We start from the raw sequence: 13,859 nt of genomic DNA, 5'->3' as shown, positions 1-13,859 counted from the left end.
GGCCTTTTCCACCAAAAGAACCTTGGTTCAAGAACCAGTGCCGTTCAACTTTCTTGGAACCTTGGTTCGTACCAGCCGTGAACCGGCTTGCGTTTCCACCAGATTGAACCAGAGGAACCAAGGATTTTGTGGTTCTCATTCCAAACCAACTTTTACGGTTTGGAACCAATTCGGATCTCGGTGGAAAAGCTTAGCTCACCGGAAGAAATACAGGGCAGCCTGTCAGATGCGCTGGTGAAAAACACCAATGCAATTGCAGCTAAATATTTGCCCTTTCTTATTTGATAATTTGACCAATATTTGACCAGTTTTGATAGTAGGCCTATGTATGCTTAGTTTGTTGATGACTTTTGATGCAGTAATGGTCTTTTTCTTTTCTTTCTTCATTTTTTGAGCGGTGCTCTTGGAAGGAGCTAAGTTCCAACATCTGGCTTTGTCTGGGACGGGAAGCGTGGCCTATTTGGCACAAAGTGCTCAAAGTTTGTTGTACGTCACCCACTAAATGTCTGGGCTCTGCCTACATCTTGGCACAAACATAGAGGGCACAAAATGACCAAAGTTTGTTGTACGCCCTGGTCACATTGGCCTATGTGGGACGCTTAATGAAACTAGAAATGCTGTTCCAGCAGAAACTGCATGAGCTCGCTGAAAACACTCACAAATTATGTACTGTAGAAAATGTATCCATCCCTCCTCAAGGAAGTAAGAGAGTAAGCACAGCAGTACATGCTGAGATATAACTGTTCTGTTCTTACGGGCAGTGGCGTATTCAGGAATTAGCGTTAGAGTAGGCGAAATGCCACCCCCCCCCCCCCCCCCCCTCCGGTACAGGTGACACCGCCGAGCGAGCGGTAGCGAGCGAGTCGCCGTGTCGAGCGTTGCGGCGGTCGCATGAGCCGACTCAGCGCTGGTACCGAGTTATGTGCCGTTATGGACAGAATAGTGAATCTTAAACCCCCCGACTTTCGGCACCTCCGCGTGGTCCAAGTGAACACAGCAGAGCGCACCCGACCTCCGTTCAGCCAATCACAAGCCGCGGATTCCTCCATTATCGCCCTCTCCCCACCATTCCATGAAAACAATGGCAGAAATTTACATTCCTATGAGCGAGTGTCACTTTACTGAATGGATATGGTGGTGACTGGCATGTCTATTCATGGCTGCTCATGAATGGACAAGGAACTGGACGAGCAACTTTCGTTGTCGGAGTTGGTGATTTCTAGTTGTTGTTTTTTGAGCGGTGGTCACAACGCTCCTATACGTGGCCGTGTGTGTGGGTCTGTCTGTCTGTCTGTCTCCGTGTCCGTAGCCTGCAGTAACCTTTTCTGACCACACGTTAAGGGAGGGGCGCTGTTGCACACACACACACACACACACACACACACACACACACACACACACACACACACACACACACACACACACACACCACCGCTCAGTTCACACGAGTGTGATTTTTTTTTCAGTCAGTGATTTAGGCTAGATCAGATCACACAAGGTAGCTAGGCTGTGGCCTACTCCGCCTACGGGTCCGCCACTTATGAGGAGCAAGCTTAACCAATCCTCAAGTTCCCACCACTCCTCCAGCAGAAACTGCGTGGGCTCGCTGAAAACACGCACAAATTATTTTGTACTGCACTAGAAAATGTACACATGCCGATCAGTACATGCTGAGATATAACTGTTCTTATGGGGAGTAAGCTTAACCAATCCTCAAGTTCGCAGCACTCCTCCATTGAACTCAATGGACTTTTGGGGTTTTCAGTAGAGTGACTATATTCATCCCCTCAAACCGGGACCCTTAAAGCAATGGCATGTTTGTTGTGCACGTGCGCGCCCATTCTCGAACGTTCATGCACGCACACATGTTTACGCACCGTACATAGGGGTTGCATACAGGCAATAACTGATTGACAAACAGCCTCAGTGTTGAATTCAGACATGGAATGCATCCTGATTGGTTTGGTGAGCATGTTTACCTGAAAAGGACATGATAAATGTCTATGCAGCCACTGAAAACGACTACAATTCATCCTTTGTCAAGTCCCGCCCGTTGTCCCACCCATCTTCACACCCATTGGTTGCTGTGTCTTGGTGGGACACTCCATCCATTACCATTTTTATTCAGTTGCTTCATATTATATCAGTTATGTGTGTTCAATTCTAATTTCAAACTTGGTTTCAGTAAAATGGAGCTGCTCAGTGGCAGTATAGTGACTCAGCATAAACATCATCTGAAAATAAATGTAAATAAGACAGAGGTCATAGTAGACCCCAGGTCCATAGGAGACCACAGCATGATTAGTGTTCATGACCATAACATCAAGCAGGTCGCCTCCTATAAGTACCTAGGAGTGCAGATTGATCAGGATCTGAGTTGGCACTTGCATGTTACAACCTTATGCTCTAAGATACACCAGCGTCTACACTTTCTTCGAAGACTAAGGCTTTTTGGAGTCAGTGTAAATATTATGTTGACCTTCTATAGGGCTAGTATTGAATCCATCCTGAGATATGGTATGTCTAGCTGGTTTGGTAACTTGACTGTTGCATACAAGTCTCAAATAGCTAGACTGGCAAATATGGCAGGGAAGATCATGGGTATGGCCACCCCCCCGATCACCCCTCAAGCCATCTTTGAGCAAGCAGTAGTAAGACAAGCTCGGAACATTTTGTCCGACCCCTTGCATGTTCTGAAACCAGAGTACGATCTAATGCCATCGGGCAGGAGATTTAGGACCCCAACATGCTACTATAATAGATATAAGCACTCGTTTGTTCCTCTGTCAATCAAAATGCTAAATGATAGACACATAACTAATTGAGGACAGGCTCTATGGGTTGTATGTGTATTTTTCTGGCTGTCTTTTTTTTTTTTTTTTTTAGTTTCTTTTTTGTTTTTTTGTTTTTTTCTGTTAAGTGTTTATATGTATGCAGCTGTGACTCTGTCTCCAAGACAAATTTCTCCCCTGGGAGACAAATAAAACTGAACCTTGAACCTTGAACCTTGAGCATGTTTTTATTTCTCCAAAAACTATGTTTTAGCCAATTATCCACTTCCTCTGGGGGATCCCCAGGTGTTCCCAGGCCAGTGTGGAGTTGTAATCCCTACATCTGGTCTGCCATGCATGGGGTCTGCTCCCAGTGGGACGTGCATCGAGGACCTCCCTAGTGTCTCCCTAGTGTCAAATAGCACCGCTCACTTCACACTAGGTGTGATTTCTTTAGGTATTAAAAATGTCTTAAAAGTCCTTAAATTGTGTCACTTCACCGTCATGTGGGGGTCCCGGCCCGCAGCAGGTTGAAGACCACTGCTCTACACCTCCAATTTCCATTTCCTGAGGAGGCTGCTGGAGGTTCTCTTATTTGCTCTGAATTGTTTACAAACATTCTGATCTGTGGTCTATAGATAAAGAGAGACTTTATTTTATTATATTTCTGTTTTCCAACTGATGATATTTTTTTGCATAGTAGCCTAAGCCTACTGTGTTTTATTTGTCTGTCATTATTCAGTGCAAAGGGTAAGGGATCCTAATGCAAACTAGAATCCTGCAGAAACGGCGTGGGCTCACTGAAGTATATTGATTGATTGATTGAAGAATTTATTAGGAGTTTGCAATAGAAAAAAGTACAGTTTCATGACAGTACAAATCACTGGTACAAGGTCAACTAAACGGAGATCCTAGAAACTGAGGCTTATTTCCACAGGAACCACACTTTAAGTATCTCATATAACATTGAAAGACAGACGGATATTATGTAGAAAATGCATCCGTAAGAGAGAGTAAGCGCAGCAGTATAGGCCTTCATTGAACTCAATGGACTTTTGGGGTTTTGGGTTTTCAAAAAAGGTTACAGGAAAAGGTCCCTTGAACTCATGCAGAACTTTGTGGTATTGCTACTATTTAATATATTACAAGATCAGTAATATAAATAATAAGACAGAATTAATTTCCATGAGAATTCAGAGGGAAACTGTTTTTTTCAAAAATCTCAAAAAGTATACAAATTTGTAACGAGAAAAATACAAGCACATGTAACTGTGTAAAGCTGAAGTTGAAGTGTGAACAAAATTTGTAGCTAAAAAAAATTGGAACTAGTAGGGTGACAAAAAATGTGGCTGAGGACATGCTAAAGCGAGCCCACAAAAAGCCTAACATCTTTCTTGGGTTCTTTATCCCTTCAGTGAACTGTACTGTCCTGTATGCTACTTTTTCCTATACGCAAACTTCTAATAAAGTATTCAATCAATCAATTCAAAATCCATTGCAATGCCCATTCCCTACAATAGGAGGCAGCAAAGTCAAAACAGTCAGAGATACTAGCACTAGCTACTAGCTGGGCAGCTTTCAAGGTTTGAAATAAACAGTGGAGACGAAAATCCTTGCTGGACCCGGAGTCAGTCATCGCAATTCTAGGATTTATTTTGGTCCAATCCAAATTTTCAATTCAAACGAGCTTTATCGGTATGATAAAACATAAGTTTACATTGACAAAGCAAGTGTCGAAATATAATAAACAATAATAACAGTTGAAATTGGGAACCTATAAAGTTGGAGGGGGTACAGCATTTGTGTAGAGTAGACAGATCGTGCTCTGTCACAATTTGTCGTTATTTAGGCCTACATGTTATTTGTACAAGGAACTCTGGCCCAGCAGAAATCGGACTAGATCAGTGGTTCCCAAACTTTTAGCACGAGACCCAAAAGAAAAATAGTCGTTTGCCAACAGGGGACCCAAATTAGTGAAAACAGCAGATCTACAAGCTCACAATGCGTCGCTTGTAAACATTTGTTTTCTAATTTATTGAAATTCTTGGATTTTTCTTTTATTCATGAAAATCGTAGCTTTTTAGAGAATGTGTGTGTGTTATTTTTTTTAATATGTTTAGAAATAATAATTAAAAACAAAATGTATGAAAATTAAGGGACCCAAAAATGGGTCCCGACCCAGTATTTGGGAACCAGTGGACTAGATACAGTTGGGGGGGGCTTGCCTTGCTAGCTAGCGCGCCGGGTGACGCAGGGAAAAACACCCAAAAAAGCAGAGGAAAAAAGAAACACAGTAGGAACCATATCGTTCCAGCAACCCCATACTTGTCTCGGAAGGAACCAGCCGATGATAGAGGCCACGTTTATGTAATATTACGACGAAACGTTGCTTCATTGCTCAAGGCTGGACAGTGGACATAGCCCGTGAATAAAGAGGGGGGAAGTCCTATCGAATTCATGGTGAGTTGCTAGCTTTACTAGCGCGATAGCTCCAAGCTCCTTTAGTCGCACGGGCATCATGTCACTCAGCGGATACGTGCCGTAACAATTCATGGAAGAAAGTGTCGACGCGACGAGCGTCGACGCTTTTTTTTGGTGAAATATTACGTCATTTTCTACCGAGTGATAGGCTCGCGCGGCGAAATATAAATTAGCCCCAACTAGCCTCGAAGGCTAGAATACGGATACCAAGGATTCGTCGTGTATGTCACCGACATGCGGAAGTTCTTGCCGATAAACAAATTCCGCAAGGGCCCGGCTGCACAATTCAATTCAAAGGAGCTTTATTGGCATGAGAAAACATACGTTTACATATTACATTGCCAAAGCAAGTGTGAAAATATAATAAACAATGATAACAGTTGAAAATGGGGGACGTATAGGCTATACAGTTGGAGGGGTACAACATTGTGTGTAAACAAGCTATGTCACATTTTGTCGTTGTCCATCTATCCATCTTCAACCGCTTATCTGGAATCGGGTCACGGGGGAACAGTTCCAACAGGATTTCCAGTGTTCCCTATCCCGAGCAACCTTATCCACTTCCTCCGGGGGATCCCCAGGTGTTCCCAGGGGGCTAGTCCCAGTTGGGCGGTGTCCCAGTTGGGCGAACAGACTGCAAAGCAAGCGATCTTCATCCCATTCATGCGTTTATCGTGCGCTTGCCCAGGCCTTGCATTCACCACGGCTTCGTAACTGCCTGCGGCGCTCGGGCGCGAAGAGCAGGACCAAGGTCCGCTGGCCTTCGCGCCGCTTGCAATGTCGTGGACAATAATTACAGTCTGTTCGCCCAACTGGGACACCGCCCAACTGGGATTTTCCCGTTCCCAGGCCAGTGTGGAGATGTAATCCTACATCTGGTCTTTGGTCTGCCATGGGGTCTGCTCCCAGTGGGACGTGCATCGAGGATCTCCCTAGGGAGATGCTCTGGAGGCATGATGCCCGAACCACCTAAAGACCTTATCAGAGTCTGCGGTGAAGAGCCTATCACCGCAAATTTTAAGTGTAAAGCTATCCACCTAAAGTGAGACAATAAGTGGAGGCCATCATAGTCAGTCACGGTGAAGTCCTATTCACCGTGACTGACTGGTCTAAATCGACCAATCAGTGAACGGGGTGAATAATAGCCTATCTGTCTGAAAGTAAAAACAGAGAGATGTGTCGGGACTCGTGGTGGAAAGCTCTTCACCGCGAGTAATGACGTAACGTTGTAGTTTTATGACTCAAAAAGACTACACCGCGGTGGATAGCTCTTCACTGCGGTACCGACTACCGACTCTAATAGAGGCTTTAGCTGGCTCCTTTCCAAGTGAAGGAGCTGCGGTTCTAAGTTTCTCTGGGATTACTGAACTTCTCAAATGGTCCCTATCTCTAAGGGAGATGCACTTGTATCCGCCGACCTTATTCTTTCAGTCATGACCCACACTTCATGACCATATAGGTGAGAGTAGGAACAAAGATTGCTCGGTAGACAGAGAGCTTTGCCTTCTGGATCAACTCTCCTCTCGTCACATTTTGTTTCTATTTACATGTTATATGTTATATATATATATATATATATATATATATATATATATATAAAATCTCAATACGATTTGAATAGTATACAAAAAAAACTCAGATTTAAAATGCATTTCAAGGTAGCAGCAGTCTAGAGGTCACTCAATGGTTTGTAGTCCTTTAGGTTGGTTGTATTCCATTCTCTAGCATTCTTTTATTGCAACAATTCACAAATCTTGCTGCTGTGTTCGCACGTTGTTGTATTTCTCCTAGTAGGTATGGAAGTTTTTTTGTCATTGGTGATTTCTCAAACTCACTTTGGGTGTGTGTAATCTGTGGGAACTAAAGTACCGGTATGTGTCTCTGATGTCTTGGTACACACTTCCTACTGTTTGTGATGTCACCGTAACATCCTTGGTACCTTTATCCTAACCTCGGTAGCAGGCTAGTGTTGCTAGCTCCCTTTACACAGCCCTAATATTAGCGTCAGCTGGTTTTGTGGATGCAAGGCAAAACGTTACGGCAACTGACCTGACTGTTATCAGCCAGTCGATGACAGCATTTCCTCCATTAGGTAACATATCTTTCAATTTGTATGTACAATAGCATGACAGTAACGCCGATATGAAACTGTAAATGTGCTGTTTTAACATCGCCAACCAGTCAGACACAAGTTAGCTGGCTAGCTTCCCCGATGACAATCTGAACTAGCTAGACTAGTGCTAGCTATAGTTGTTAGCTGGTTAATGGACCATGGCGCTGTCTACAAACTGAACAATTTCATGTGTTTACAAGTTGTCTACATTTTAATTGTCTCTCGCGCAATATTGCAGTCGGCGTTTGCACTGTGTCCGTGAAAAGGTTGAATACAAGTTGTATTAATTTTGTCCCCAGCATTGCATTTTTTCATGGTTGTCTTTATTTGCTTTAATATTAAAAAATATATATATCGCTGCCGCACAGCAAAAACACTTTCCGATTCAATTTCGGGAAGTAGACGAAGCCCCCTGTCTGTCTGTCAATAGCAATGGTTATTTGACGTTAGCTGTGTGGCTAACTGGTTTGATAACACACTTGACAAAAACGGCATCAAAGTGGTAGTTCACGTTGAATTGAACCGCATTGGTAATATTTAGCAGTTTTATACAACGGTACACTATTTCTTTGCTGTGCAACTTTGGCTAGTTAATATCACGCTAATAACGGTGAAATTATTACTTGATTCAGTTATGACGTTTTGTTTCACTAGTAAGCTAACGCTAATCTCAAGCTAACGTTAAGGCTTATAACTTATACTTCGTCGCGCGACCGTGTCGCTTGACAAATAATGACGTATTTTCAAATGAAAAACGTCGCGTCGACACTTTTGTTTCTGTGGAAGACATGTCGATTTTGTCGAGGCTCGCGCGAAGTAGTGTATAAATTAAAAAAGCCCTGACGGGTTCCAACCCAGCCAGCCAGGGTCGTTGCTCGTTGTAAAATGGTGTTATAACAACGCCACAGTTGGTTAACAATGACACAAGCTCAAACGTTGACGTATATATTTACAAGGTGTTTCACGGTCATTAATTATAGCAATAATGTGTGTCCGTCAACTAACTCGTTAGCCATTCAGCATTGTGCAGCATTTGAACGAAGTGTGTAATGTCAGGCCTGTCAGACTGTGGCCTGTGTGTGTATATGTGTGTGTCTGTGTCAATGGAACAGGCTTTGGACGGGGCCTTCTCTCCTCTGTCTGTCGGTCTGGGCGGATCGCCTTGCGAGCTCAAAATAGCCGACCTACAAGCTCACGGCGGGTCGGATCGCGGCGCGTACGTGGTCTTGTAGATCTGATATTTTAGGCGCGCGGCACCGGCGCGCGACTAAGTATAAATCCAAAGCACAACATCGGCTACCGCATCCAAGAGCAGGCGTTAACTAACTCAAATGCCAGCTGCTAGTTTAGCAAGCATATTATGTAATATTACGTTTTCTTTGCGTTGACTCTTAACATTACGCTCCTTTGATCAGTTATCTAGTCAGAAGGCTCAGAAGGCATTGAGCTAACATAATGTGGATGGCTGATTTTAAGCTAGGCTCACTGGGGTTTTATTCCATTTTATCCCCTTTTCTCAATTCTCATGCCGGTTTGTTTTAACAGCACTTTACCTATCATTGGCGCTGATATAGTTCATCTCCTATTAATTGCACATTAGTGATCACTGATGAATTAAATGCAATTAAATGCATCATATAACAAACAAGTGGCTATAGGTTACAGATGTGTTTTGGCTGGCTAAGTATCTCAGCTCATCATTGTAATAGCTTGCTTTTTGTATTATAAGTATAACCCAAGTTGTCCAGTTGTACTCCTTGAGATCGTATGCCTAAAATAGGTTGTATGTCATGTTTTCACATAAGGTTAAGGTTGCTGATGATGATCTCATCTATCATTAGATGCCTGCAATACATTACATGTAAACCAATGGGTTTAGTAATACACATCCCAACAAACTATTAACTGTTGCTCTCATCACAGGATATCAATGACAGCTCCATTCTCTGATTATAGATCTATGCCTATGTTAGTAGTGGTAGATAGATTGTACATGATCCTTATGCATATTTTATATCTATTAATAGTCCATATATTATGGTATTACAGTCAGTCAGATGGCCAGGCCATACTTGAAGTCTGCTATTTTATATTTTTTGATCTTACTTTTACATAAAAAAAATATATGTTACTACCTTTTTATTCTTTAATCTTAACTATATCTCTCTAGTCTCTAATAGAGTTGGGCGGTTTTAATGTTTTTAAACCGCCAAAAAGTCCCTTAAACATATAGCGGTAGGGCCTATATGGTTTAACCGGTTGCTGGATACAGCTGAATGCTAATCTACCAAGTTACTGCAGTAACAGGCTGCACCTCAAATCCAAACTGCATTTCTAGGGCCCTCGTTGACATCTTGATTCCTTTCACAAAATGTAGGATATAGCACTAAATTACTGAACAGCATTTATTTTGTTAAACAAAATACAGTACCTGTTACAACAGATGTGTCTGTTAACGAGTCGACCTTGTTGACGAGTGAGTGAAAGACCTGTCTGATCCATGGATGCATATGTCAGTGATATTTGTCCGATTTTGCTGTATTTAACAACTTGATTGTTGAACAACAGGTTGAACTATGTTGTACTTTTCTCATCTATTAAATCTCTGATCAAAGTCAAATGTAATTTAATACACAAAGGAAACAAGACTGTCCTTTAAAATACAACAGACTTTAATATGCATCATAGACAAGACAAACCTTTTAATCCATTATAAACATCTCAGCAATGCTAATTGTTGATGCCTTGCAGCTGTTACAGACTGAACTGAAACTGAAGCCATAGCTCCTGACTTGCGTGGGACCCTGTCGTAAATAACCTAATAAAGGAAACGCATGTATTGTATTAAATATAATGTAATGACTGTTTTGAAACTAAACCGTTGATATATAATATCGCCAGATCACCCAACCATACTCTCTAGTAGGGCTGTCTTCGACACAGGATTTATGAAGTCGATTCGAGTCGCGGGGGTTAATCCGACGCGTCGACGAATCGTTTTATAGTCTACTTTGTGTAAAAAAAAAAGAAAAAAAAAGTGTTGCTTTAAACCACGTCAACATAATAGAATAATACATTAAGAGATGAATTGAATACACAGTGTTTTCGGTGATATCGGTGCGCGAGCACAAATGTTATCTGCATAGCAGTGTACAACCATAGAGTTATAACACACCGTTAAAACAAATAAAACATCTCCGCTGTTTCAACTCTGCCCCGTCTCTCTGCACTGTCTGCAGCGTGCAGTAGAGATGAGACATTCGCGAACGATTCCGCTCTCTTGAACGGCTCTTTTAAATGAACGATGGGATCCAGTCCGCAGTCGCGGGACACAGAGCACTGACAGAGTAATGAGTCAGTGTCGAGAACGGATTCATTTCAGAAACTGATCATAAAAAGGTGGAGGCACAGCTCCCGCTTGAGCCAGGAGTGTGGACATGTCATGGACGCAAACACAGCGAAACACAATCATTCATCATGGATTACAACACTGGAACAATTCAGAAGCACTTTAATTAGAAAATGTAACTTGTAGCCTACACTTGTGTATGTTAATTTGACTTCAGAAGATTGTTTACTACTTCGTGGACGCGCGTTTGTGCTGTGGCAGGTTATTTAATATGGGATTTTGACAACGTGCTTCCTCCTCTTAACGGAACACTGTCCCGGCTCTGAATGTTTTAACGAAGCGGCGGTTCTGAACCGTTCTGGCCGTTCCGTCTCACTTTCAACCCGACGCTGGTGCGAGACAATAAATAACTGTTCGCCAATTGCTACTTCTCATTGGAAGTACATGACACCACACCAGTCCAGCAGTGCACCGCAGTACTGGCAGTAGTAGGCTATAACTGGTGATATAAAAATATATATATTTTCGCTTCGACTCAAACAATTGGCGTCGATTCCCGGGGCTTAAAACGACGCGTCGATTCGTCGATTTTTAGAAGACACCCCTACTCTCTAGTCTCTACTCTTACATGTGCCTGTCCTGTTATTTACACCTACTGTGGTGCTGCCATGAAACCTGCATTTCTCCACAAGATCAATACAAATCTATCTCTTTATGACTAACACACACTAACTAGCTAATTATCCACCAATAAATATCATTGTATTCCATACTAGTTTCAGTTCACGCGGCTCAGCCTTTCCCGACCAGCTATTGCCCTGTAGGAGACCAGCCGTGCAGCTGCTGTGGTTGATGAAGTTATTTATATTTTGACAGTCAGAATTTGTTGTCTTACTCAAATGTGAAACCTTTCATCCTTACATTCTGAAGTTTTTATATTATTATCACTCTGCATTTGTATGTCTGTCTAGTCTATGAAACGTGGTTGCTCACTTGTTGTTATGTGTCCTCTGGGGCTTGACTTTATAAGGGGTCAGCTTGCATATTACGATTGTCAACTGCATTGAACCTTTACGCTTATTACGTGGGGCGAGACCATGGTAGGTTTAAGCAATGTTTCTTTTGTATTTTGGGGGTGGGGTCAAAGGCTACTTTACAAACAAGAGTGAGATAGAATCTAAGAGATACTGCTATTAACTATAGTTAATCTACATTGCTAGCCAAATCATCCTTAAGTGCAGAGACTTGTGTGCAAGAGAAAATTAAAAGGATGATAAACAACTGTCCCACTTCACTGCTCACCAATTTCATGGTTATTGCAGGAAAACCCCATCTTGCCTGAAACTCACAAGTCATGGCAGGGTTTTCACTTAGTTTGTGGTGGCCTGTACTTTTATGGTCGTGGTCACTCACTGGACTGTCCAGGAAAGAGTTTTATTGGTTGGAAGTTCATTATGATTACACCGCTGCCCCCAAACCTCAACTTCCCATCGCCTCTGGGGAGTGGGGACCACACTGAAAGTCATATTGCTATTTTATAGTTGAGTTCTATTTTGAATATATTACCACATATTCATGGAGTGCCCACCTGTTTTTGTATGTCCCATGGCCCGTGTTTTACATAGCAGCAACATTACATTCTTAATAGAAGGATTTTTGTTGTTAGATTCATAATTTAATTCAAGTTCAAATTAATTGGATGTGAAACAGCTCTGCAGAAATTCTTTTTTTTAGATGCTTTATTTTTAATAGAATGCAGATGCTCAGAATCATCAAAGGTAAACCGTAGCGTTATATTACATAGTATATACATCCTAAACAGGGAGTTTTGACTTGATTAAAAGACCAAAATGTCCATTGTGTTGCTAATTGCCGGTGACAATGGAACATGATACGCTGCCAATCAATTTATTGATTACACCCTTGTTGTGACATTGAATTTGAATTCCTGGTTAATGTGTGTTGGGCTAATAAGCCCAAACTTAAAGCTATACTATGTAAGTTGCTCAACTACTGGTCAGTAGCGGTATTGCTTTTTTCGCCCGGAGTCGCCGTGGACCACCAGAACTCCGCCTCGTAGATACGAATCTGTAGAGCCGTCATTTTTAGACCAGAATTGGGGGAGTATCAGGCAAGATTCCTTCACCAACGTAAACACTGTTGCTGACGGAAGCTACTTCCTGAAGAGACGGCAAGACGCGCTGTGATTGGCCGGTAGTGTATGATCCGCGCTGTGATTGGCCAACGTGAATAAAACGTATATGGATGATGCAGATGACATAATTTTGCCAGGAAATACAGCCCCCATCATGGCCACACAGGCGCAGTAGAACACATATAAAGAAAAGGCTTTTGGGGCTGAAATTAACAGAGTGGGTGTTCTAAAACTTTAGCGATTTAATAGTTAGGACAATTTTAAGATTTGTTTTATTAAAAAAGTTACATAGTATAGCTTTAATCATTCATCATTGTTCTTCCTGACTTTTGTTTGTTATTTGTAAAGAATGTAGCTACCTTTTTATCAGAAGTTAATGATGAATTGAATTGCACAGCAGGGGGTCATGCCCAAGCTCCCTCAGCCCTATGTTCCCTCAGCCCTATGTTCCCTCAGCCCTATGTTCCCTCAGCCCTATGTTCCCTCACTCCCTAACAACACATCTGGTATATTGTACTATTATAGGTCCCTGATTTTTGCAGGGCTAGCATTTAATCTTTTTGTCTGAACTTAATGACAACACCGTAAGAGTGTTTGAACCATGGATGGCAAAAATGGGCAACTATTCTGAGCTTGGGTACATGGTTTGGGGTTGAAGGTTTTGCTTAGTGATAGAGAATAGCAAAATGGCTCACTTCCTTGTAAAGGTGGCTCTCCACCAAACAGACTACCAACTGCTTCAACTGCTAGTCTGTTGTAGTCTGCTGGCATTAGTTGTCAAACCTGGCATTTAAAAGGCAGGCGACGATCATTCCATTCAGAATCGGATGACACCTCGGTAGCCTGCAATGCTGGCCTGCCGGTGTTGCCAGGTCTGCTTAACTCATTTGCTGCTATGGCCGAGGAGCCCGGGAAAAAAAAAATGTTGACCCCAAACAATGTAGTAAGCATGATAGCAATCGCGAAATTGCATGTTTAACCCCCATAGCA

The 13,859-nt window shown here is 42.3% G+C and overlaps 1 protein-coding gene across 5 annotated transcripts in view; it reads left to right on the top strand.

Moving 5' to 3' along the window:
- Positions 1–5,035: 5,035 nt before the first annotated feature.
- The window catches only part of usp9 (ubiquitin specific peptidase 9), a 55,765-nt gene continuing 46,941 nt past the window's right edge, over positions 5,036–13,859 (top strand). For 4 of the 5 annotated variants that reach the window (XM_080753764.1, XM_080753762.1, XM_080753763.1 and 1 more), the window contains exon 1: positions 5,036–5,231. The gene's annotated coding sequence lies outside the window, so the exon portion shown is untranslated. Of the gene's footprint in view, positions 5,232–7,249; positions 7,345–13,859 lie in introns of those variants that run through there. The other variant, XM_080753761.1, reaches the window with a different exon arrangement.

This window comes from Nannobrachium achirus, assembly GCF_963921795.1.
Source record: "Nannobrachium achirus genome assembly, chromosome: 22".
Classification (NCBI taxonomy): Eukaryota; Metazoa; Chordata; class Actinopteri; order Myctophiformes; family Myctophidae; genus Nannobrachium; species Nannobrachium achirus.
Note: the sequence above shows the minus strand (reverse complement) of the source record. Positions and strands in the feature narration are given on the sequence as shown.